Below are 24851 nucleotides of genomic sequence, written 5' to 3' on the forward strand. Positions count from 1 at the left end.
TCTTTAGCTTAGAACAGTGTAGGTTTGGTAATTAAGGGAGGCACCATTTGGTACAGCCCCTCTCTTTGAGGGAGTGGAGATGGCTGTCCCCCTGAGAATTAATAAAATCAGCTCTCTCCTTTACAGAGTGGTGGAAGTGCTGGAGCTTTTGGCCTTAATTATTTTTGGGCCTTCTCCTGGGTTCGGCTACCACCTGTTTTGTATTTCCTGGGAAAATTCAGGAAGCCGCCTCTTCAGTACATACCTTGGCTGCAGGGTGGGTTTCCAGGTTGTTCTGGAGATTTTTCTGTTTTTTATGGTAAGACGTCTGTGAGATTCCTTTAAGTGTTTTACTGGAGAGATGGCACAGGGAAGCTTATGTCTGGGAGCAGGTCCCAGGATAGGGAAGACCTGCCCCTCTGCTGCACCCCTCCTTGAGGACAGAGGTCTGGACGGAGACTTGGACTTCATTTTTTTGGGAAAGAGATGTGTTGCTTGGGAGACCTGGGAGGAAGAGTGATTGGCTGGCCCTCTTCCTGCTCTGAAGGAGGAACATCGGAGAGCTGTGGTGTTCCAGTTTGGATCCCCGTTCCAGCCAAGGGTCCAGAGAGCGAAAGAGAGAATGATAAAAACCTGTTGAAGTACTGCGAGTAAGACCATTTAGAGGACCCCCACTTGGAGTCTTGACCCTGGGGAAGAGGTAAATTGGGAATCTGTGCAGAGTCTGTTGTATTGTTTTGTTTACTTACCACTTGAAGAGGTTTCCCTGCCTTAACAAGGAGGCCTTAAGCACCTGGAGGCCTCATCCTGGAGGGTGAGTGCTCTCTTTTTCTCTGCTAGGAAAAGCCCCTTGCACAGATACACTAAGAACTGTAATTGCTATCAGGGAACTGGGAACTGATGTGACTCTTGCAATTGTTTTTGGGGTTTGTTTGTTTTTTTCCCTCCGAACCCTAACAGTAAAGTTTCTTTTAGTCACTCATTCAGAGTATGTTGGCATCCATACCCTCCTTAGGAAAAGGAAAGGCAGATCTCCCCCCCCCCCCCAGGGACAAGTTTCAGTGTCGCCCCTGCCACCGATGGCCTTGAAGGAGAATTTTCTTGCCCCCCCCCCCCTTCTTGCCAGTAAAAGACCCCAGCCTTGGAGCAAAGAGACAGAAAAAGAGAGATCAGAGTTAGCCTTGGCCCCCTCAATGTTGTCTTAACACGGAGATGGGGTTAAAAATAGAATAAATGAATAACCGTTTATACCATTTTTAAATACGACTGTGGTAAAAATGTTTAAAACTTGTCATTTGACAGGAAGTGCTTCAAGGTTAGGTATCTATTTTTATGGCTTATTTGCAAGTTATGAGAGTCATGGGCATACACTGTAGGGGGTCAACTCTCGTAGAAATAGGATGGCACAAAGACTACATGGCCTATCTAGTCTGAGCTCTGGCAATACCTACCACTCCTCGGATCCCCTGTTCTGGTCCCATGTTACTTTAATTTGAATACTGTCCTTGTCGCCATCATCTCCCCTGGGAGGCTGCTCCATGTATCCACCACCCTTTCTATAAAGAAATACTTCCTTGCGTATATATTCCTAAATCTATCCTCTTTCATCCTTATCCCATAATCCCTTATTCCAAAGTTGTCTTTTTGTGGGAAGAGACACACCCGCTCTGCATTGATATTGCTGAGGCATTTAAATGTCTGTCATTTCTCCCTTATCTTGAGTTTCCTCTAGGATGCACGTGTTTAGATGTGCAGCTTTAAACTTTTTTTTTTTTTTTTTTGAGGGGGGGCGGGGACAGGGGAGTTTTTCATTTTGTTCAGTTCATTTCCCAGTTTGAAAAAAACATTAAGCAGCCCCCAAAACAAAACAAAAAAAAAAAGCCAAGCTTTCCCAAGGCCCTCCAACCCCCCCATCACTTCAGCGCCTGTCTCGGATACGGCCAGCACGGCTGCCCCAGGGAGGCTCCTGGGCCTGACTCAACCCGACTGAGTTAGGCCCAAGTCTTGTTTTTCTTTCAGGGTCAAAGGAACCTGATGGGCCCAGTTGAGCTTGGCTCAGCCCAGCCAGGTATGTCAGGGCTCCGTGCCTGTCTCGGGGGACAGGAAAGGCATTAGAGAGCCTTGGGAAGGCCTGGTTTATTTTGGTTTGCTTTTGTCATTTTAAAAATAAAAATATCTGATTGGATATTTTCATGCAAGACCATTTTTCGTTCTGTTTTGGATGAACCAAACATTGCCTACTTCAGTTTGTGTATGCAATTTGTTTAAAATGAATGCACATATCCCTCATAGTCCTATGCTTTACAATGAAAACCACTGACCATTTTTAGCAGTCACCTTCTGGACCTACGCCACCCTTGAAGATGCAGTCTCCAGACCCTTACATATAGCATTCCAAATGCTATTTTTTTTTTTCTGCTGACCAATCCTTCCCCTGTGCACTGAAGCATATTTCTGGCTTTCGCCATCACCTTATCCGCCTGTTTGGTCACCTTGTGATCATCAGGTTCGATCACCCCCAGATCCCGCTATTGATTCGTGCATAGAATTTCAGGCCTCTTTTACTATACCACTCTCTGGGTCAGCCCAAATGCATGACTGCATTTTAAAGCTTTAAATCATTGCTGCCAAATTCTAGACCATTCCTCAAGCTTTGCTAGATCCTTCTTCATGTTTTCCACCTCTTCCTGTTGACATAGCAGCTTTTGGTTTCATCTGCAAAACGACAAGTTATCCCAATTAGTCCATCTAGAGTATCACTTACAGAAATGTGGAAAAGAACAAATATAAAATCATTTGCCTGTATACCTAAGGTTGCCACCTGGCCCAGGTCAATCCTGGCTCTGGTTTTTCCCCCATTGCCTTTATGGGTCTGTAGTTCTGCCTTTCCTGGAGAAATGTGAACCATTTCATAGATGCCGTATGGCCGAACCAAAAGTGAATTGGCCTGTCAGGGTTTATGTTGTTGACGTAGCCCTGTCTAATCAATCACTGTTAATTATATTTCATTGTTATGCATGTGGTGGTGCAATCTCTGTATCATTCTTGCTTTTTCACATTTCACTGTTCTCTTGAATATGCGCTGTGAACAGAAAATCAGATAATTCAAAATTGTCTGGAACTTGCATAAGTAATGGTTTTGAGAATTATTTGCAAACAGATGAGTCCTGCAGTTCTAGTGGTTTCTTGCATTCCTGTTTCCCAGCAAGATACACTTGAGTCAGGAATATTCGGGCCTTTCTTTCCTGTCTGCTCCCAGCTCCCAGCTTGGGAGATTTCAATCTTGGGTTAATGTTTACAAGCAATGCTTCACTTCCACAGCTGCATCAGGCACACACCAGGTGACAATATCGTGGCACGTCTAGTGCATTCAACTGGAAAGGACAAAGTACTTTACTTTTCAGCATCTTTTTCTCATGTATATTTCTCAACCTATCCCGATTCTGCATCAGCTATACCATTCCCTTCTCCTCTGCTGCTGACCCACCCAAATAGTCTCGCCATCCTCGATTTCTGTTTTATAGTCTCATGTCACAGATGGTGGGTAGATTTAAAATTGACCCGCTCAGCTTAAAAGAGCCTTCTAGCCATGAAATAATCAAGTTAAAGTATGCAGCTTTTAATAAATTAGTCTGGATTAGTTGGTTTTTTGTTTTTTTTAAATTTCTGGTTGCAGTGCTGATGCTTGCTATTTAGTTATTATTTACTGGCAGTACTGCAATTGCCAGGGGATTATTCACTTTCTACTAAATGGGGTGACAAAACTTGTTCATGGTATTTTGGATCTTGAAGGTCAGATTGTTTGCTCACCTCTTTATTATGATTTTGGCTTTGCAATAGAAAATAAGTCTAGTCTAATTTAAACACTTGCCATGGGGCAATGGGATTTGAATCTGTGGGCCTGGCAGCTGCAGGCTGGAAATCTGCACCAGAGCTATGGAGGCCCTTAGCTCTCTAGGGGTTTGTAGAATATTTATTGTTTAAACTTAAGAGCGCTACACATGTCTCTGCAGGCTCCCATTGGACCAGCACTGGGTGTGCCCCAAATTGAGACCAGCATATAAACAATTCTAGCTAGGCACACCTTTGCTGATCCAACAAACTCTAGGCCTCCACCCCATGGAAACTGTTCATCCAGCCTTCAGTCCTGTTCCTGAAGTCATCCTTGTGACTTCGGTTCCTGATTCCCCATCTACCATTGGGCCTATATCATCAGCTCCTGACTCATGGGCTCTACCACGAACCTGGAGCCTACCTTCTCCAGGTATGCTACCTCTTGCTAGAGCAGAGACGGTCAGTTGCAAAATCGGGAGAAAATTCTGTTCACTCAACGCACAATAAAGCTCTGAAACTTGTTGCCAAAGATGTGGTTAGTGCAGTTAGTATAGCTGGGTTCAAAAAAGGTTTGAATAAGTTCTTGGAGGAGACGTCCATTAACGGTTATTAATCAAGTTTACTTGGGGAATAGCCACTGCTATTAATTGCATCAGTAGCATGGGATCTTCTTGGTGTTTGGGTAATTGCCAGATTCTTGTGGCCTGGTTTGGTCTCTGTTGGAAGCAGGTTGCTGGGCTTGATGGACCCTTGGTCTGACCCAGCATGGCAATTTTTTATATTCTTATGTTTTTAATATAACTAAGAAAAATATATAAATTCTGTAGCGCAAAGCAAACTAAACTTTGTGTCTGGTGTCATCATTGAGTACATTTTCAAAGGGGTTCCCAGTGGAAAATTTACATATGTGCATAAATAGTCTGCATTTGCATACAAGCTGTTTAGAAATATCAAAAGTGCGTGTCTATTTTCAGTTCCACTCGTTAATTTACTGGTGCAAAAAAAAAAAAAGAGCAGACTAGGGGCTTTCCCAGGACGGGGTCAAGAGGTACACAGAGAAGTTGCTATTTTATAAGACCATCAAAAATTGCCCAGCGTTGTTAGGGTAGTCTGGTCTGTAACAGCCTGTGTGTGTGTGCGCCTGCCTGCCTATCTGATTGTGAGCGTTTCTGCTTGTGTGTGCGTGTCTCTGCCTGTGTGTCTGTGCATGTGCCTGTGTGTGGGTGGCTGTTACTGTATATGGGTGCGAGTGGGAGGCTGTATCTGCCTGTGCATCTGTAGGTGTGTGTGTGTGTGTGTGCGTCTATTCTTGCCTGTGGATGTTGAGCACAAACCAGTGCATAGGTGGAGACTCACCAGGCAGGCAGGCGGTGTCACTGGCAGTGACCAAGAGTGTTTCTGCCTGTATGTATGAGAAAACAGTTTCCACACTAGGGTGGGTTTGGGTGTGTGTGAGAGGAGAAAGACGAGTACATACATTAATACTACTTGTAAAAAGGCAAACCCCTTTTCATAGGCCGTGCCACTGCTTCTGCTGTTTCACCCCTCTCTGTGCCTTGAGGTGTTCATTCTACTGCTACTGCTTTGTCCCTTTTACTGGGCCTGATTTTACATATGTAAACACAGATTTAAATATATATAAATGACTTTTGAAAATTGCGTGGAGGGGGGAGGCATTATGTATGTAAAATTGTGCATGCACAAAAGATGCATTCCAGAGAACAGAATTGGGGGTGGGAAATTATGCAAGTTCATAAGTCTGCCTTAATTTTCACAGCCCTCATTTTCAAAGCAGTCTTATTCAGATAAGTCTGCTTTTGAAAATTTGGGCTAAAGTCTGAGTACTTTCTACTCCTGACTTTAGCCCTACATGCACAGTTATAAAATTATCCTCACTGTGCCTTGGTGTGTTCATGCTACTGTTGTTGCTGCTTTGTTGCTCTCTAGGTGCCTTTTTCTCTTCTCTAGGTGACTTGTGGTGTTCTTGTCTCTCTCTGGGCTATGTTGCCTTCCTCACAGAACCTTGGGTCATTGATGCTAGTCTTGCTGCATTATTCTGTTCCTCTGGTTTTGGTTTCCAGTGCTTCTGCGGCTGTTAGCCTCTCTTGATGTCTTTGGATGGTTCTGCCTCTACTTTGGCTGTCTTCAAGGTTCTTTTCAAATTCCCTTATGGTTCTTACTGAGGCCTTATACACTTGATGCTCCGCTCAAGGTCCCTTGGGGGGTCTTCATGCCTCTGGTGCCCTTTGCCCCTCTTTTGGAGCTTTGGGGTGATCTTACCCCTCTATGTTCTCAGAGTGTCTTAGACTATTGATGCCTCTGTTTGGTCTATTTTACCCTGTTAAGATGTCTTGGATTATTTATATCACTTATGGTGCATTTTGCCTCACTCTTGGTGTGTTGGAGAGCCATTCTCTTTCTTCCTAATGTCTGACTGTAAGTTTCACAAAACTTGAATAGAAAACTCAAATTTGTAGCTCAAAATAGGATGCATTGGTTCCCCCATTGATTTTAATGGGAAACAAATGACACAAATAAATGAGAATTTTTTTCCATTTGAAACTAACAAAACAAATTTTTTTATGTGCACAGCCCCATCGTTTATACATCCATTCAGCAAAGGATGACATAAATTAACTTGGTAAATTTTCCTTTGCATGAAAAAGTATAAAGCAGCTTTTTTCTTTTTTTTTTCTTTTAGGGAGAAGGGAGAAAGTCTCTCTCTCTCTTTTTTTTTTTTTTTTTAAATAACTTCTAAATATGGAATGATGAATGGGTTTTAGATAAGACTGAGGTTTGTGCAGTTAACGCAAACCTGACATGGATCAAAATTCCTGTTTATAAATTGTCAAGTTTGCCTAGCTTAGATTTCAGAAGTAAGCTGGCTTGGATATATCCAACTTGTCAGATAGGAAGTAGGCAGAAAGATCGATCTACCTCTGTCACACTCCCTCTCACATACAACTTAGTCACAAAAATGAACTTCAGGATTGTATTGGCTGTGATTTTAAGGTAATCTGGGCAACTTCAGATTTTCCCGCTTCTCCCCCGAAATGATAAACAAACAAAACTGGAATGCGTCTTTATGTAGGGTTGGTTTGATGTTTAATCCATGGTGGCTTTCCTACTTCTAAACTAGCAAGATGTTTATCTAGGACAGTGTTTTTCAGCCTTTTCAAGCTCAGACACACCTATATTAACCAAAATGTTGTGTGGTACACCAGCCTCTATGGAGCAGGTAGCTTGGACATGGAGAGAATTTGTATGGCCAAAAGCATTGAAAGCCCATCAGTCTCGTTCAAATTTTAAAACAAAGGAAGGGAGAGGTGGGTACACTCATGACCCTATTACAGTGGACCCTTTCCCTATTTATATAAATGCAGGAGACGGGAGAAGGAGTGGTGCAAGCAACTGGCTTGGTTAGTTACCGTGACTGCCAGATCTCCACTTGCCTCTCTCCCGCTCTGAGTTCAGGAATAAGATAAGAGTCCAAAAGGACTCAAAGGAGGCGCTCAGGAGGGAGAAGATGAGTAGGCGATGTGTGCGCGTTGCCAAAGCAGGGCCCAGCTACTCGTGCCCCGCATGCTGCCCATTAATTACCACACTCCCGATCTCCTGCTGAGCTGGAAAGAAGAGGCACTCGTGATTGCACTTGTTCTCAGGAAAGAGGCTCCTGCGTGTTTAAAAGCTGCTGCTGGTGCCTCTTGTTGCTGCAGGAGGCCGAGAGCATAGCCCCCACATGCTGGTCTGGATCTGAGCATCGGGCAGTGGTGACTTTTCCATGGCACGCCAGAATTGAAAATGGTGTGCAGCAGGAGAGGAAAATTTTGAGTATTGCTTTGTCAACCCCATTTAAGTAAAGCATGAAAGACATTCCAGAAATATTAACTTTTTAAAATGGTCTGTCTCTAACCTTTGCCCACTCCTCAACCTTTGCTCACTAACCACTTCTCCTGCGGAGCAGTGCGGCAAGAGCTCTGTACAAGGTAAGTTTATCAGTTTTAGATTTACTCAGATTATAAGCATGTCTGGTAAGATTCCTTAAGATGTATAGTAACCAAAAGATGATGGCAGATAAGGACAAATTGACCCATCTAGTCTGCCCAGTTGCAAAGGAGCAGATGCACAGTAAATTAAACAAACAGAAGTTTATACTTAAATCCTTTCTCTCTCTCCCTCTGTCTTTTTACTCAGCTTCTGAGATTTTATCTGACTACAGCCCTCTGTCTGTCCCAGTCATGCTCAAATTGTCATGGCTCAAAAAAACAAACATCCAGAAATTTGAGCTCAGATTCACTCTCAAGATTCTCTGTTTCTCTGTGCTGAAGCTGTTGTCCTAGATTTCTGTGTGATGTATTCATTTTCTGCTGCTTTAAAATGTGACAAAAATGAAGGTCGAGACTGTAAGACATGCATAGGACTGAGTAGTCAAAATCCAGTTAATGCTATAAGAAAAGAAGGCATAAAATTAACTTCACAAACTGAGATTGTGAGCCCTCTGGGGACAGGGAAATACAGTTACCTGAGTGTAATCCGCTTTGAAGTGTCAAGAAGGCAAATACTGTAAATGCCATTATAGGTTGATTTGTTTTTATTCCTCTAGATATGGTAATAGAGGTACTGCAAGAGATCGCTCCTCTGCCTCTTGTGTGCATGGAGGTTGCCACTCACTATAAATGTTCTTGGAATTGGGTCAGCATTTGCCGGCCTATAGAAGTAAGCCATGTTTGAAAATATCATATCGTTGATGTGGGATTTGTAAAAGCTTTTTTTCCTTTTTAGATCGAATATAAATAGAAGCACATGAATGATATCCTTTGTTGAAGGTAGCAGTGTTAAGAAAATATTTAGATATTTCTGTTGACAGTTTAACATAAGATTTTATTTGATTCTCGTTCACATTTCAATCCTGAAGAGAGATTGTTGTTAATAGGTTTTGAAAGCTCTTCTATTTTTTTTTTTTTTAAGAATGATTCTAAGTAAATTGAGGGAATGGGAAACATCTGTTTATATTGGTGTAATAGAGGAGATGGATAGAGATTTAATGGAGAATATTCACATGATTGCTGTCAAAGGGCAGATGCTATTGCTAGGGGATTTCAGTGTGCTTGTAGGATACTGCAGCCTCCCAGCTGCAGTATCCTACAAGCAGGGAGAGCCTGGATTCTCTGCAAGGGAATCTGTTCTGTCAATTGGTAACAGAACCCCCATGGGAGGGGGCGATACTGGATCTGGTGCTTACCAATGGGGACAGTGTTTCTGATGTAGTGGCTGATCTGGGATCCAGTGACCACTGGAGGGTGAGGTTCAATATTGGGATGTGAGAGATGAAGATTCATTCTAAGGTGAGGGTCCTAGACTTCAGGAAAACTGACTTTCTTAAAATGAGGGGAGTAGCTCAAGGAGTTGTTGGCTTGATGAGAATATCAAGGGGAAGTAGAAGGGCAATGGACAACACTAAAAGATATATGAGCAGCTAATCTTTTTGTTAGGAATGGAAACAAAGGGAAGAGAGACAAGGTCATTATGATTTTCTAACGTAGCTAAAAAGGTAAGGGAGTAAAGGTTAGCAGTCTTAAACTATAAGAGATCCCAGGAAAAGGAAGACAAGTAATATCTGGAAAAATTAAGAGAAGCTGGGAAAGTAGTCAGGAATGCAAAAATTCAAATAGAAATAAAAATAGCAAATATGGCAAAACGGAGGGACGACTTTTTTTTTTGATATGTTTCTATAGAAGGAAGTGCAAAAGTGGCATCGTGAGCCTCAAAAGTGAAGGGGAGGAATATGTAAAGGCTGATGAGGAAAAGGAAAATTGCTTACCAAATATTTGTTTGGCCTACACTGTGGAAGGCGTGGAGCAAGACCACACAAAATGAACACAAATAAGATTGGAAGTGAGGTAAACCTCACTGTGGGCCAGACTTTAAAAGCCCTATGCGCGTAGGGGGAGTTACGCGCACTGGGCCTATTTTAAAAAGGCCCGGCGAGGCGCGTAAAGCCCTGGGGCTTGCAAAAAGGGGTGGAGCCAGAGACCTCTGATATAGCGGCCATTTGCCGCTGTGTCATCGCGTGCCAGCATGTGCCTGGGCGCGCATGTTATAAAATCGTGTCCATGCGTGCACGCAGGGTAGTGCGCCTACGTGGACGTGCTCGCGCATCTATTAAAATCTACCCCTATGTATCTCATGAAGATTTAACTAAACTTAAAGTAGATAAGGCAATGGGGCCGGATGGGATATATCCAAGGGAACTTATAGATGACCTGGCAGCTCCTCTGGCTGACCATTTTAATGCTTCTTTAGTCTGGAGTAGTCCCGGAGGACTGGAAAAGGGGCGGATGTGCTTCCTGTTTATAAAAGTGGAAGTAAGGCTACAGCTGGGAACTACAGACCTGGAATGTCTAATGCACATGAAATTGTGCTTTGTACATAAGTTTACACACATACCTGCTGGGGTTGTTTTTCAAAGAGCCACTTAGGTGCTTAAAATCTTTTTTTTTTTTTTTTTTCATTCAAAATGCCTTTGAAAATTACCTCAAATATATATTAATTTAGCCCACACAGCTGAAGAGAGTAATCAGTGAAGGATATTTGCAAAAACAAATATGGATGTAGTTCTAGATTAAAATCTATTTATTCAAAAAGAGTGCGCACAAAAATTCCTCAGAATAAAAACCAAAAGAGGAAATGAAAAAGCCAAGAAAGTGTTCTCTTGCTATTCTGGGCACTCCAAACTGACTATTATTGCTTTAAAGTATTTTTCTATGTAGGTAGGTTTTCAGGTCTCATTCTGAATACATTACGCCAAGATTAACAGATCTCTGACTTGCTGAGGCAGGCTACTACAGTTTTAGAACAATAACAGATTGCCTTTCAATCCACTCTTTCCATAACAAATTTCAAATATATTTTTAGAGGAATATTCATGGCTTTCTATTTGTTTTGTTTTTATTCTTTGTACTCCATTATCTTGAAAACAAAAGATGCCCACATCACATGCCTAACCACAAAGCTCTGTAATAAATAATATAGTAACATGGTACTGACGGCAGCAAAAGATCAAGTGGTCTATCCAGTCTTCCAGCAAGTTTCCTATGGAAGACACTGCCACTCCATCCCCAAGCCTCGTGTTAAGGGCAGTAATATTAACAATCAAAAACAAGCACTGTCAAAACCCATATCAAAATGACTGCTATCAACATTTTTACAGAGTGAGCAGCCTTCTTGATTGATAATTCAGACAATGCAGCTTGAACATGCTATTCTTTTGGATTTGGCCATAGAAGCAGTCCTATGCATTTTCTTTCCCTAAAGTCTGTATCAGTACCTCAGACTGTAAAAGTCAGGGCCCTGACTTCTCCACCACCACGAGAGTAATGTTGCAGTTGTCAAAATCATGAAAGCTAATTGGTTAAGGGCAGTAATCCCCATGCCTTCTGTTAGGGGTAGAAGCTGCCGCTCCATGCAGGTCACCCCCATGTACCCTTCTCTTCATTTCCACCTCTAGCCATTAGTACTGATGGGCTGATTGGGCGTTTGGGCAACAGTCATATTAGGGATCCAGTCTCCTGCATAGTCTGCCAGACATTCCCAATTAATGCGAGTTCCCGGGTTTCAGCTAGTATAGAACATGAAGCCTGCCAGACAGAATCAGTTGCTCGTCTATTCTCCTCTCACAGCCTGACAGACAAACCCAGCCACATAGCCTGCATTATTGCTAGGGACTTCCAGCATTTCATATTAGCCGCTTCTTTGAGACATTCTGGCAGCCCCCAACACTCCTCGATGAATCAGAGGAGTACGTTATAAACACTTAAAGTAATACAAAAAGGGGAACGTACACCACGTATTAATATCAATAGTTACAACAGAATGTGAGTGTTTACTACACCTTTAATCAAACACAAGTGTAATTTTTTTTTAATTTTGGAAGCATCAAACATGGAGCTTCATCAGTATAATGTTTTTCCCAATGAAGCACTCCACCCTTTCTCATCATATGCCAGTCTTTTAATTATATCATTAAGTAGTAATTTAAAAATTTAATTGTGAGTGTCCAAAAAATAAGGAAGAAACCTAGATGCCTCCAAGCATCAGTCAAGAAAAGTCAATGAGATAACTTAACTTAATCCTCTCAAGATCTGTGTTCATGAGGTTTCCTTATTCCAGCTGTCAGGCTGTGATGGTAGACTTGACTAGCAGCTGGATATGTCTGGCAGACTGCAAGTCTTCTAATCATTAGGGGTCCTAATAGAAGTAGCAACAGGTTCTTGCCAGCTGGCTAAAAGTTCTGTAGTAACTAGACTTCTTAGCGGAAACGCAGATGCTCAGCCATGTCATGATTTTAGAAAATCAGCTGTTGCTCCCATTTTGTATCCCCCTTCCCTTCTTAAAACACACATTTCATACAATACAATATTCAGGTTTATACCTCATGCAATATGTCATTGTTATAAAGTTCACTATTATAAGAAGTTAGCACTTCTGCCTTGTGTTACAATAAATGTTACGTTATGTTATTCTTTATTTCTATGCTGCTTGTGTCGAGGACCTTAAGCGGCTCACAAAGGAGCATACATAAATGAACACAAACACTTAAAATCAAACATATAACAGCTGATAAAAACAAAGCAAAAAAGCAAATACAATTAAAACAGTATCTATAATAAAAACACAAGCATTAAAATTCTCATTAATTCAGAAAGCAAAAAATTAAACAGCTTCAAATGAGCCGAGAGAGGCTATTGGTATTTTATGAAAAAGCCTGGGTAAAAGAAGTTTTAAATTGTTTTCTAAACAATTTGGAACATTGAGTTAAGCGTAGTTCTTCTGGTAAATTATTCCAATAATGCGACGCTGCAATAGAAGGCACATTTATGGAATGTGTGGCAGATATGGGACACTGGAGAGAGATTCCCTTATGAAGATCTTAAGGTTAACTATGATCTGCTTGTAGATTCCCAAAATACAAAATTGAAAAAGTCCCTCCAGTGTTTTAAAGATATGGGATGGCATCCTGAGCCTAATTTTCTAGAGTCCTTGATTGATGGGAAGGATCGAAAGAAGAGGATGATAACAGCCAACAATATTTCTTTGTGCACCTGGCATTCTGAACTCTGTGTTTTAACACAAGAGGGTGCCTGGTTCCTTGATATTTATAGATTGCCTTGGGGTATTGTGATTAAAAGGGAGGACTTATTTCTTCAACCTTTTGAAGACCATACTTATTGCACTCTGAAGGATATTTGCAGCTTCAGAAAAAAGCTCAACATTGTAAGCAAATAAATACCAAATGCTTTTAAAATCAAACCCTGAGAAATGTTTAAAATATACACACACAATTACATAGTTACATGATGTTAGGTTACACCCAGGAAAAAGGTCTGGGAGTCATAGTTGATATTACATTGAAATCATCAGGACAGTGTGCTGTGATGGTCAAAAACAGCAAACAATGTTAGAAATTATTAGGAAGGGAATGACAAATAAAGTGGAGGATGTCATAATGCCTTTGTATCGCTCCATGATGAGCCTGCACCTTGAATACTGTGTGCAATTCTGGTTGCCATATCACAAAAATAATATAGTTGCACTGGAGAAAGTGCAGAGAAGGGCGACCAAAATAATAAAGGGCATGGAACTGCTCCCCTAAGAGGAAAGGCTGAGGGGGGATATGATAGAGGTCTACAAAATCATGAAAGGACATGAATTGGTAAATGTTAATTTATTTACTCTTTCAGACTATATACACAGGACAAGCAGGATGGTAGTTGTCACATATGGGTGACATCACAGGATGGAGCCCAATCACGGAACACTTTTGACTGGCCCCTACTGGGCATGCCCAGCATGGCACCAACCCTGCAGCCAGCAGGGGTCCCCACTCAGTCTTCTTTTTACCGCGCAGCAGTAGCCACGCGGTTAAGGAGCTCCACAGAGATTCCTGACAGGAATTTTCCTCACGGAATTACTACAATTTTTCTTACCCCACAGGGGTCCCTCCTTCAATTTTTTTCAAACCATGGTTCTCTGGTAAGTTTTTCTACCCGTTTTCGGGTGATTCCCGTGGAGTTTGGCCCTCGCGGCCTACTGGCCGTCGACCGTACCGTGGCTCAAATTTTTCATGGCCATGGCAGTGGGGTTCCGTCGGTGCCCGGATTGCAATTGCACCATGTCCATAAGGTCTTTATAAGGTCTGTGTAATGTGTCTCGGATGTGAGCATGATGTCCAGACCTGCACCAAATGTGCCCTAATGACACCAAAAGGTCGCAAGGCCAGAATGGAGAAGATGGAACTTCTCTTCCGTGCTCAAAGCCCGACTCCGTCGATTTGCATCGACGTCGTCAGAACTGGCACCATCAACTTCGCGCCAGTATCGACCACCAACTGGTGACCGTCCGGCATCGACAACTTCTCGGCCTTTAACCACCTCTACTCCCCCTCAGGACTGAGGGGATCGTAGAGAGAAACATCACCACCAACATCGGAAGTCTTGGACTATCGAGGGAGCGAAATCATCGACCTCGCCATCATCCGAGCCACCGTCAAATCCCATCCAGAAAAGGCATCGACCTTTTCAGCCACCGGGTCACCGAGGCAATCCTCACCCGAAAGGGGATTGGGAGTCCCGACTCCCTTTAACGGTGGTCCCACCGGCTATGCCTCTGCCTCCTTCTGTTCTGGAGCCGGGGCTGCTTGCTCCAGGGCTTCGAGAAGAACTGGGCCGGCTGGTTCAGGAGGCCATCCACAAGACGATGCATCGACTCCAAGTTCCTCCGGTACCGATCGTGGAACTGACCACTGACCCGATTCCGGCAGCGTTGGCACTGCTGCTCTTGAGGATGGAAGCGCTCATTGCCGCTTTTCCACAGATGGATCCCAGGTCACTGATGGCTCCGGTGCCCTCTCCGCTTACTTTGTCATCGGAAGGAGAAACACCGTTCCGCATCTCTCCATCGGGAGTCCTACCGATGCCTCAGCCATCGATGCCGATACGTCCGGCGCCACCAATCCATCCATCGAGGCTGATGCGTCCATCAGCACCACCGATCCATTCATCGATAACCTCGATGCCTGCACCGGTGCCTTCGATGCCTTCATCGGTGCCTCCAATTATTCTTTTGATTCCTTCAGAGCCTAGACCAGGACCCTCAGGGATTCCACTGTCCCATCCCCCTCGGGCTTCTAGAGGGGCAGGTGCTGATCCCTACAATACCTGATGATTCTTCACCAGACACTGATGACCTGCCTTCACCACATTCTCCTACTGAAAGCAGAAAGCGTTCTCCTCTAGATGACCTTTCCTTCATAAATTTTTTGAAGGAGATGTCTGAATTGGTTCCCTTCCAATTACAGACCGAACAAGATGACAGGCATCAAATGATGGAGCTGTTGCAATTCCTGGATGCTCCCAAGGAAATAACCTCCATCCCTATTCACCAAGTTCTTCTGGATCTCCTCAAAAAGAACTGGGAACCCCCTGGCTCTGTTGCTCCAGTCAACAGGAAGGCTGACACCACTTATTTGGTACAGTCAGTCCCAGGTTTTCAAAAACCTCAATTGGATCACCAATCTGTGGTTGTAGAATCTGTCCAAAAGAGGGCAAAGAGATCAAAACCCCACACTTCCTTTCCCCCAGGCAAGGAGCAAAAATTTCTAGATGCCATTGGTCGCCGGGTCTTCCAGGGCTCAATGCTCATCTCCCGAATCGCCTCTTATCAGCTCTATATGACCCAATACAACAGGGTCTTATTTAAGCAGATACAAGACTTGACAGACTCTCTGCCTCAGCAATTTCAAGATCAGCTGCAAACCCTGGTAAACAAGGGTTTTGATGCGGACAAGCATGAGATAAGATCATCTTACGATATCTTTGACACTACTACCAGGGTATCTGCAGCTGCTATCTCGGCAAGAAGATGGGCCTGGCTCAAGTCTTAGGACCTTCGCCCTGAAGTGCAAGACAGATGATCCGACCTGCCCTGTGTAGGAGACAATCTGTTCGGTGAACAGATTCAACGAACGGCGGCGGAACTCAAGGACCATCATGAGACCCTGAGACAGCTATCTCTGATGCCTTCTGAGTACTCCTCAAAACAGCCTTTCCAAAAAGACACTAAGAAGTCCTTCTTCCGTCTGAAGAAATCCTACCCGCCACCGGCTAGAACTAACTCTACGAGACCATTTCAAAAAACCCAGTCTTGTCAGATATGAAAACAAAAGCCGCAAGCAGCTCCTCAGCCGGGCCCTGCTTCCGGTTTTTGACTCCTGCATAGAGAGCAGCAGCCAGCTTCCACTGCCTCACATACCAGTGAGAGGTCAATTGTGCCATTTCAACAACAGGTGGCACTCAATCACCTCAGACCAGTGGGTCCTAGCGATAATCTCTCAAGGTTATCATCTCAGCTTTCTCTCCATCTCACCAGACTCCCCACCTCTACCAATGTGGAGAACATCCGATCATTCCATCCTTGTTGAACAGGAGGTCTCCCTCCTTCTCCAGTCCAAGGCAATAGAACCTGTACCCTACTCTCAGCACGGCCTAGGGTTCTATTCCCAGTACTTTCTAATCCCCCAAAAATCGGGAGGTTTTCATCCAATTCTGGATCTACATGCCCTCAACAAGTACCCCCATCGAGAAAAGTTCAAAATGGTAACCTTGGGTTCTCTTCTTCCTCTTCTACAGAGGAGACTGGCTCTGCTCTCTAGACCTCCAGGACACATACACTCATATTGTGATAACTCCATCTCATCGCAAATACCTGAGATTTCTGGTAGGCCCCAAGAACTATCAGTACCGAGTGCTTCCATTCGGCTTCACGTCTGCACTACGAATCTTCACAAAATATCTCATAGTAGTTGCAGCCTTCCTTAGGACTCGAGGTGTTCACGTCTACCCGTATCTAGACAATTGGTTGATCAGGGCTCCCACTCAGCAAATTGCTCTGTCGTCCCGACATCTTACCTTACACACTCTGATTTCGCTAGGATTTCTCGTCAACTATGACAAATCTACTTAGTCCATCTCAAACCTTATCATTCATAGGGGTAGGCTTGACACCTTGCAGCAAAAGCTTTTCTATCTCGACAATGAATTCTCACTCTCATCTCTCTCGCACACTAGCTGCAGTCTCAGCACTACACGACTGCACGCCGCTTTCTCATCCTACTGGGACACATGGCATCCTCAGTTCAGGTCACCCCAATGGTCCACCTAGTCATGAGAGTCATGCAGTGGACTCTAAAGATCACAATGGACTCAATGCATTCAGCCCCTGTCGACCATTGTCCACGTCACTGACTCAGTCTCTCGCCTGGTGGAAAAATCAGATCAATCTCCTCCAAGGCTTGCCCTTCCAGGCTCCAGACCCTCAAATAACTCTCACCACCATTGCTTCCAACCTCGGCTAGGGAGCCCATGTGGCTAATCTGCACACAAGGAACTTGGTCTCCAGAGGAAGCCAAACACCAAATCAATTTCCTGGAGCTTCGAGCAATCAGATATGCTCTGAGTATTTCAGGATCGCCTCTCCAACCAAGTCATCCTGATTCAGACTGACAACCAGGTGGCCATGTGGTACATCAATAAACAAGGAGGCACAGGCACCTACCTCCTGTGTCAAGAAGCTGCACAGATATGGAAGGAGGCCCTCTCCCATTCTATATACCTCAGGGCCACCTACTTGCCGGGAGTGGACAATGTGTTGGTAGACGAGCTAAGTCACACATTTCAACCACACAAGTGGTCTCTCAACCTCAATAGCAGACTCGATTTTCCAACAATGGGGTTACCCTCAAATAGACCTCTTTGCGTCACCTCAAAATCGCAAAGTAGAGAACTTCTGCTCTCTCACTCACAGCAAACACTATCAGCCAAGAGATGCATTCTCCCTCTCATGGGCAACCGGTCTCCTATATGCTTTCCCTCCACCTCCACTTCTCTCAAAGACTCTCATGAAGTTACGTCAGGACAAGGGAACCATGATCCTGATAGCACCTCACTGGCCACGCCAAGTGTGGTTTCCAATACTTCAGGATCTCTCCATTCGCAGGCTCATTCCCTTGGGAAAGGACCCGCTTCTGATTACGCAAAACGACTGGTGCCTGCGCCACCCCAATCTTCAAGCCTTGTCCCTGGCGGCATGGATGTTGAAAGGTTAATCCTTCAGCCACTTAATCTTTCTGAATCAGTTTCCCGTGTCCTGATTGCTTCACGGAAGCCTTCCATGAGAAAATCCTACCTTTACAAATGGAACAGGTTTCAGTCATGGTGCTCTTCTCAATCCCTTGACCCCTATATCTGTCCAATCATGAAGTTTCTGGACTATCTCTGGCACTTGTCGGAGTCAGGTCTAAAAACTTCCTCCGTCAGAATGCATGTTAGTGCGGTGGCTGCCTTCCATAAAGGTATCGGGGATGTCCCCATATCAGTTCAACCCCTTGTAACACGTTTTCTGAAGGGCTTGCTTCACCTCAAGCCTCCACTGCATCCTACGGCCCCTTCTTGGGACCTCAACTTGGTTTTGGGTTGGCTCATGAAACCACCATTTGAGCCTCTCCAATCCTGTGAACTTCGCTATCTCAGATGGAAAGTGATTTTCCTTTTGGCAAGCACTTCGGCTCGCAGAGTTAGTGAGTTACAGGCCCTAGTTACCCATCCGCCTTACACTAAACTTCTGCAGAACCAGGCAGTACTCCGCACTCACCCGAAGTTCTTGCCTAAGGTAGTATCAGAATTTCATCTCAATCAATCCATTATACTACCTACCTTTTTTTCCCAGGCCCCATTCCAATCCAGGAGAGCAGGCTCTGCATACCCTTGACTGTAAACGGGCTCTAGCGTTCTACCTAGACCGTACAGCTGCCCACAGGAAAAGCACTCAATTGTTTGTCTCTTTCCATTCCATTAAATTGGGGCAGTCTGTGGGTAAGCAGACTCTCTCCTGGTTAGCGGACTGCATATCCTTTTGCTATCAGCAAGCAGGCATTCCACTTCAAGACCGTGTTAAAGCACACTCTGTGAGGGCTATGGCGACTTCAGTAGCACACACACGCTCTGTGCTGCTTCCTGACATTTGCAGGGCTGCCACCTGGAGTTCTCTCCACACCTTTGCAGCCCACTATTGCTTGGACAAGGCCGGAAGACAAGATTCCATCTTCGGCCAATCTGTCCTGCGTAACCTATTCACAACTTGATGTACCAACACCCTTCCGCCTGCCTGGTGTAGGGTTCAGGATGCCCTCAGCCAAATTTCACCCCAGTCCTAGTGCCTTGCACACCTGGGTACATTTGGTGCATACTGTAACATCCTCAGGTCGGTAATCACCCATATGTGAGGACTAACATCCTGCTTGTCCTGTGAGAAAGCAAATGTTGCTTACCTGTAACAGGTGTTCTCACAGCAGGATGTTAGTCCTCACGAAACCCGCCCGCCGCCCCACGTTGTTGGGTTTGTTACGTTTTCTTATTTTATTTTTCGACACTTTCTGTAGCTTTTTAAACAAGCCTGAGGGGGACCCCTGCTGGCTGCAGGGTTGGTGCCATGCTGGGCATGCCCAGTAGGGGCCAGTTAAAGTTCTAGAAACTTTGATAAAAGTGTTCCGTGATTGGGCTCCATCCTGTGATGTCACCCATATGAAAGGACTAACATCCTTCTGTCCTGTGAGAAGACCTGTTACAGGTAAGCAACATTTGCTTTTCACTTAATGCACAATTAAGCTCTGGAATTCACTGCTAGAGGATGTGGTTAAGAAAGTTAGTGTAGCTAGGTTTAAAAAAGGGTTGGATGGAGTCGGGTGACGTCACCGGGAGACATGGCAGCCTAACCAAAGAGCTCCCGAGCATCCTGAACAGCTATCCAGGTGCATCCCACCCCGGCACTCAGCTACGGCGGTAAAAAAGACTAAGGAGAATATAGCACACGACTCTCCTAATGTCGACCCGGAAAAAAGGCGCCGATCTAAGCCGCTTCTCTTACCTAAAGGCAGGAATGGCTTCGGGTGGCGACGCAGCCATGTTAGAACTGGCAGAGGAGGACGAGCTGCAAGACACGAGTGCTATAACCCCGCAGCCAGACTCTGTTCCTACAAGGAGCGAGTTTCGACAATGGTTCACGGACTTAAGGGCGGATATGACAGCCCACAAGCAGGAGATGCTGGAGAAATTTACGGAATTTCGCGAAGAAATGGCTGATATAGGGCGCCGAGTAGACGACTGTGATCTGCGGCTAGAGGCTCAAGAAGACAAAATTAGGAAATTGCAGTCACAAAGCGTCAAGCACACCTCCAAGGCAGAAGAATTGATTCTCAAATTGGAGGATTTAGAAAATAGGAATCGCAGGTGTAATCTGCGATTCCGCGGAATCCCCGAAACCGAGGCCTATAAAGATTGCCACGAGGTGGTGAAATCCATAAGCCGTGTCCTCCTCTCCAAGATGGCCGACGGCACCCAGACCACCCCAGGACTGGAGATCGAAATCGAGCGGGCACACCGGACCCTAGGGCCGAGACAAGGGAACCTCCCGAGAGATATAATAGCCTGCTATTCGAGGTACCCGGTGAAAGAGCAGATATTTCAGGCGGCCTGGCAAAAGAAGACATGGGACTGGGAATCGCATTCGATTGCGGTGTTTGCAGATCTATCTCCAGGAACCCTTAGGCGCCGGCAGGAATATCGGCATATTACTTTACTGCTTCACCAGGAGGACTTTCGTTACCGCTGGCTCTACCCGTCGGGGATTTCTATTACTATCAAGGGAATCACTTCTAAAGCAATGACGCCAGCGGAAGCGGCAGCCATTTTGCAGGCAGCAGGATTTACAGTGCAGCAAACGGCTCAAAGAGAGCAGAAGGAGCGGCGAGAACTTCCACGATGGCAAAGGGTGGAGAAAGGCGGACGCCGCCTCAGACGGCAATCCGAGACGCCTCTGCAGCCCTCGATAGAAGACCAGGGCTGAAGCTTGGATAACAGAGGTGCAGCAAAGTGGACTAAAAGGACTAGTCTGTGGACTGGTTGTTTTAATATCATCGGAATCGCTGGTATGCCTTTTTGAGGATGATAGTATTTTGTTACTGAGAGCTTAAGTTTCTCCAGAGCTCACACCTGTTTGTATACTGTTGTTAGATGTATGATTGGGTTGAGTGTTGGGGTGGGGGGGGGGGTGGGGGTTTATGAATGCAGCTTCGGGAGTACATGGGGGTTGCTCATTGAATCCGGTAGCATACCGACTACGCCTGCGATGCAGGCAGGCCATAGGGATATGGCACTTGAAAAAGGGGGGAGGGTAAGGGAGGGGGGTGGGATACAGGAGGCATATATAAGGGGAGTGAGAGATGAGATGGGGGCGGGAACGGGAGGGTCACTGGGCAACACGGGAATAGTAGGGCGCGAAGGACAAGGCCAAATAGGTACTTGTTTCTATTTAACCATGTGTGGTTAGTCAACAGGGAGAGAGGTGTGGTAGCCCCGTGGTTGGAGGGTGGGGGCAAGCTTTGCACGGGCCAGCCTTTTGGCTATGGGAACGGCTCTACATAATACTATCTAATGATGGCTGTGCAAATATTCTCTCTGAATGTGAAGGGCCTGAAAATACCTCGTAAGCGCCAGCTTCTTAGGCAGGACAAGGAGTTTCAATCTGCAGATACCATCTGCTTACAAGAGACCCACTTAAGGCGCAGATACAAACATGTACTTGCATGGCCAGGCTTGGTACATAGATTTTTCTCCGCGGCACATAAGACCAGTAAGTACGCAGGAGTGTGCATACTATTCAAACAGGGTAAGGATTTTAACATACACAAACATATAGAAGATGACAATGGTAGATTTCTCTTGGTTAAATTTGAACTAAAGGGGGAATTATATACCCTGGTTAACATCTACGTCCCGAATGCTGAACAAAAGAGTTTCTATGAGGGAGTTGATAAACTATTGCACAAAGAAGGGGATGGGAAACTGATTGTGGTGGGTGACTTCAATGTAACTTTGGACCCTCAGTTGGACAATTCAGGAGGCAGCAGCAGGGGCACGGGCATTGCTCGGTGGAGTATATGGTCTCTCATTAAGGCGTGGCACCTCATCGATATTTGGCGCCAAAGAAATGTAACTAGTCGTGATTATACATTTTATTCAGCTGCTCATCAGTCCTATACTAGGATAGATTATTTCCTAATAGATAAGCTACTGGTTGGCAGGGTCACCCGGACGGATATCGGGCCCATAGTGTGGTCGGACCATGCTCCGGTGGTGCTCTCAGTAGATCTCTCCAGGGCAGACGGGCTTTCGCCCATGGAAAATGAATGATTCTTTGCTCCTCGATGATGACTTTTGTATCATTTTGCAGGAAAAGATTGAGGAATATTTGCAACTTAATGCTGGACAACCGGCGATATTATGGGAATGCTTGAAGGCAGTTATGAGGTGCCACTTAATTTCAAGGGGATCCTACTGTAAGAAACTCAGTCAAAAGGAGAAACAACAAGTGCTAGATGACATAGTAGCTCTTTCAGAGTCCCATAAAAGATCCCTTTCTAAATCCATATACGCTAAACTGCAGAGGGCTAGGGAGAGACTGAGGAGCATGGCTGACGGAGAATTGGCCGCTAGAGCTAGTCTGGTCTCTCAGGAGAAATTTGAATGGGGCAACCGGTCTGGACGCGTATTGGCCATACTTGAAGCAGCGCATGTTGCAAAACCAAATTCTAGTGATAGAGGGTTCCGAGGGTCAAATGCTTACCGCGCCCCCGGATATTAGACAGCGCTTTCAACAGTTCTACGGACAGCTGTACTCCGAGGCGTCGGGTATCTCGGATGCCCAAATTGACGGGTACCTGGGGGATATCCCGTTACCCTCTCGTACTGATGCTGAGCGGGACTCCTTGGATGGCGAGATATCTCTCTGGGAGTACAACATGCTGTCAAAGATTTAAAAGCAAATAAGGCCCCGGGTCTGGATGGATTCACGCCACAGTTCTATAAGAAAATGCTACCAGCAGTGGCTTCCCGCTACAAGATTTATTTAACTCCTTGAGAGATGGGCAACCCCTGGGGCGGGGGCCAACGTAGCAGGCATTACCATTCTGGGCAAACCTGGGCAAGACGTCAAGAAATGTGGATCATACAGGCCTATTTCACTCATTAATGTAGACCTGAAGATTTTGGCCAAAATAATGGCATCCCGTTTAAATAGGATTATAGCCCGCTTGATTCACTCTGATCAAGCCGGTTTCATACCTGGCAGAATGGCTGCCGACAACATCAGGAAAATTATCAATCTAGTGGAAAGGGCTAAAAATGAGGGCATACCGACTGTAATGTTATCTGTGGATGCGGAAAAGGCCTTCGATATGGTCCACTGGAGGTTTTTGTTTCGGACCATGGAAGTCATGAATGTTGGTCCTTATTTTTTAAATTGGTTAAAACAGTTATACACGGACCCTCAGGCTCGGGTGAAGGTCAATGGGACCTACTCTGAGCTTTTCAGGATTCAAAGGGGGACGAGGCAGGGGTGCCCTCTATCCCCACTACTATTTGCGCTCTTTTTAGAAGCGCTAGCAATACACGTACGCCAAAGTGGACTTATTAGAGGTGTGCCCGTGGGAGGGAGGGAGTACAAGATGTCTATGTTCGCTGACGACATTCTTTTTACGTTAACACAGCCAGCGGAATCTCTCCCGGAGGTACTTAACATTCTGAGGGACTTTGGGAAGGTGTCTGGTTTCACACTTAATGCAGAGAAGTCAGAAATTCTAAATGTGAATGTCCCGGATGGTGAGCTCCTAGACCTGAAGTCGAACCTACCTTTTAAATGGGCTTTCAAGAAACTTAAATATTTAGGGGTTATAATCAGCAGTAATATAGACGATCTCTTTAGGCTGAATTACCCACCACTCATACAAAGAATATTTAAAGATTTAGAACGATGGGAGGGTCTCTACCTCTCTTGGTTTGGCAGAATCTCCTCAATAAAAATGAACGATCTGCCGCGCTTGGGCTACTTATTTCAAGCATTACCTATACACATCCCCTCAGCTATGCTAAAGCTGTGGCAGCGTCGGATTTTCTCCTATATTTGGAGGCGGAGGCTACCAAGAATAGCGCAAACGGTTATGTATAGACCCAAATTGATGGGAGGACTGGGGGTTCCAAACTTGAGCGGGTATCTTTTAGCGTCGCAACTAAGGGCTCTTTTCGATTGGCACAGAAAACAGGAACAAAAACAGTGGGTAGACATAGAACAAGCATGGCTGGGAAAAACACCGTTGCGCTCGTTGTTTTGGCAGCCCAAAGATACTTGGTACCCGTCTCTAACTATGGCAACTGCAACCAGCAATACTTTGTGGTTCTGGGATGTGGAAGGAGAAACTGGTAGGAAGTAGATTCTATTTTCATAGCTCAGAAGTATCACATAACACACGGTTCCCTGCGGGTAGTCAATCACGTACCCTCCAACAGTGGGCTTTAAAAGGGCTTAGGTATATGGAACAATTGTGGGAAGGTGGAAAGGTGACAGAATTCAAGGTTATACAAGATAAATATCACCTCCCGGAGTCCAATATATTTCTTTATCTACAAATCCGCCACTTTGTGCGGAGGGAAAGGATGGACCTAGACTTAGCAAAGGGAAAGACTCAATTAGAGCATTGGTGTGATCAAGCGGATAACTTGAAAGGGGTGATTTCGCAAGTTTATAGTTACTTAAGCAAAAACTCTAAACAGAAGCCTGGCTTAATGAGAGCATGGGAGACAGATTTGGGTTCTGGGACTCTATTTTCCTTGGTACAAAGAAGAGCTCCCCTTTTGCTGCTCTGAGTGAGAATAGCTACAAGGTGTTACTGATGTGGTATTTAACCCCTTTACGTCTCCATCACTACTCTAAGCAGAAGGACCCTAACTGTTGGAGAGGTTGTGGTCATATTGGGACCTACTATCACATGTGGTGGTCATGTCCAATTTTACAATTCTTCTGGCAGTTAGTAAATACCGCCATATACCAGGTCACGGGGCTTGCTCTCACTTTACCAGAACAAGCATTATTAA

At 45.0% G+C, this 24851-nt stretch overlaps 1 protein-coding gene across 10 annotated transcripts in view; it reads left to right on the plus strand.

Moving 5' to 3' along the window:
- Positions 1 to 24851, plus strand: part of DAB2 (DAB adaptor protein 2) — a 259005-nt gene that overhangs the window by 111278 nt on the left and 122876 nt on the right. The window contains exon 1 of one of the 10 annotated variants that reach the window (XM_029578267.1): positions 7569 to 7799. The exons of the other annotated variants lie outside the window; for them this stretch is intronic. The gene's annotated coding sequence lies outside the window, so the exon portion shown is untranslated. Of the gene's footprint in view, positions 1 to 7568; positions 7800 to 24851 lie in introns of those variants that run through there. 10 annotated transcript variants of the gene reach the window in all.

Source organism: Rhinatrema bivittatum, chromosome 1 (assembly GCF_901001135.1).
Source record: "Rhinatrema bivittatum chromosome 1, aRhiBiv1.1, whole genome shotgun sequence".
NCBI lineage: Eukaryota > Metazoa > Chordata > Amphibia > Gymnophiona > Rhinatrematidae > Rhinatrema > Rhinatrema bivittatum.